We start from the raw sequence: 2497 nt of genomic DNA, 5'->3' as shown, positions 1-2497 counted from the left end.
GAGATTTCAATGGATGAGTTGAATCAGAAGGCTTATGAAATGCTGAATGTAAAATTGTGACATGCTTTGTAGACCTTCACCAAATTCTCAATGAAAAGCTTTTACGAAAGCTACTGTAATGGTGACGTTTGTTCCCTCTCTCACAAGGAGGTAGGAAATTCATCTCTAATTATTCTTTTTTTTAGATATTTGAAAAACAACTTTATTCTAATGAAGAGGAATGGGAATAACAGTTAACAAACAAAACGTCACCACTGAATATTGTGATGCGACTGTAGCAGTCTTGTATTTGAATTTCAAGAAAGAAAAATGAGTTCCCAAACAGCTAGATATGCGGGTCCAAAAAACAAAAAAGAGGTTTTTAACTGCCACACTCACTCCAAATCCCATTCATCTCCTTCAGCCTCCCAAAGATGAGCACATTCTGTTTCATGCTATAAGAAGAGAGGCAAACACTGTTGACGTCACAGGCCAGTTGCCTATAAAACTAGCCTCTCACAGGTCAACATCTTCATCCAGGAGAGCGGTTGTCCGCGCAGCCTCTAAATCATGCGCATACTGTGCTGCCTAAGCTGGGTCCCTAACAACCTCTGGTGGGGCCAGAGCAGTCATGGCAACAAACTCCAAGTTAGGATCGCCAAGGAGTTTCCTAGCAAGCTAAAGGAAGGGCTTTCAGAGTTGTAGTTACTTTGGGCAGAGATGTCATAGTACTGAAGGTTCTTCTTTCGGTGGAAGACAATGGACTTTGCCTTAACTTTCCGGTCCTTAATATCCACATTGTTGCCACACAGCACGATGGGAATGTTTTCACACACTCGAACCAGATCCCTATGCCAGTTAGGCACATTCTTGTAAGCAACCCTTGAGGTTATGTCGAACATTATAATGGCGCACTGGGCTTGAATATAATAGTCATCTCTCAGTTCTTCAAATTTGTCTTGACCAGCTGTATCCCACATGTTGAATTTAATAGGTCTGCTGTTAGTATGGAACACAAGGGGATGGACCTCAATCCCTAAGGTTGCTACATACTTCTCAAATTTACCAGTCAGGTGACATTTCACAAATGTCGTTTTTCTTTCTTTTAATTTTATTATTTTTTAAATCATTTTATTGGGGGCTCTTACAGCTCTTATAACGTTGAGCTATACATCAGTTGTGTCAAACATATTTGTACATGTTGCCATAATAATTTTATTTATTTATTACTCATTTTATTAGGGGCTCATACAACTTTTTTCACAATCTGTACATACATCATTTGTGTCCAGCACATTCGCACATATGTTGCCATCATCATTCTCAAAACACCTGCTTTCTACTTGAGCCCTTGGTATCAGCTTCTCATTTCCCCTCCCTTCCTACTCCCCCCTCCCCCTGAACCCTTGATAATTTATATATAATTATTATTTTATCATATCTTACACCATCCGACGTCTCCCTCACCTAGTTCACCACTGTCCGTCCTCCAGGGAAGAGGTTACATGTAGACCTTGTCATCTGTTCCCTCTTTCTCCCTCACCCTCCTTCCACCCTCCCGATATTGCTACTCTCACCACTGGTCCTGAGGGGTTCATCTGTCTTGGATTCCCTGCATTTCCAGTTCCTATCTGTGCCAGTGTACATTACTCAGTCTAGCCGGATATGTAAGGTAGAATTGGGATCATGATAGTGGGGGGAGGAAGCATTTAAGAACCAGAGGAAAATTGTATGTTTCATCGTTGCTAAACTGCACTCTGACTGGCTCGTCACCTCCCCACCGCCCTTCTGCAAGGGGATGTCCAATTTCCCCCAGATGGGCCCTGGTTCCCCACTCTGCACTCCCCCTCATTCACAATGCTATGAATTTTTTTCGACACCTTGTCATCTCACAGGCTGGTGTGCATTTTCCATGTGGGCTTTGTTGTTTTTCAGTTAGATGCCCCTTATTTATCTTCTAGCCTATGGGACCCCAGATTCTATATATTTTGACAACTGGAAACCATCAGCTTTCTTCACCGCATTTTCCAATGCACCCGCTTTGTCTTCAGCGTTCGTGTCAGGGTAGGCTGGTGTGCTTCCTCCATGTGGGCTTGGTTCTTAGCTAGATGACCACATGATTGTCTTCATGCCTTTAAGACCCCTGATGCTATACCATTGGATAGTCGGGCACCATCAGCTTAGTTCACAACTTTTGTCACAAATGTCGTTTTTCCAGTACCACCATCACCCACCAGTATGAGTTTGAATTGGACTTGGGGTTCTCCTTGGGTGGCCATTGTGATGGATCCTCTAGAAGTGTCTCTGGGCCATGTCTAATTCAGCTCTAATTATTCTTGAGTTTTTTGTTCATCTGGACTTATGTTAAGAAATTTTTAAACATTAATTTACTTTTTAGTGTGGCCACTATGCTCATATAGGTAATAAGACATTTGCTTTCAACATTCTTCATCTGCACAAGAACGGTTCAGTGACATTATGTTTATTATGTTGTTCAACTTTTACTATTATTTGTTTT

At 41.8% G+C, this 2497-nt stretch overlaps 1 pseudogene; it reads right to left on the bottom strand.

Annotated features, from left to right (window-relative positions):
• Positions 1 to 495: 495 nt before the first annotated feature.
• On the bottom strand, positions 496 to 2261 carry LOC142440970 (GTP-binding nuclear protein Ran-like; annotated as a pseudogene).
• Between the last annotated feature and the right edge of the window lie 236 nt (positions 2262 to 2497).

This window comes from Tenrec ecaudatus, chromosome 2 (assembly GCF_050624435.1).
Source record: "Tenrec ecaudatus isolate mTenEca1 chromosome 2, mTenEca1.hap1, whole genome shotgun sequence".
In the NCBI taxonomy this organism is placed as follows: domain Eukaryota; kingdom Metazoa; phylum Chordata; class Mammalia; order Afrosoricida; family Tenrecidae; genus Tenrec; species Tenrec ecaudatus.
The sequence above is the reverse complement of the archived record's forward strand: the minus strand, read 5'-3'. Positions and strand labels throughout refer to the sequence as shown.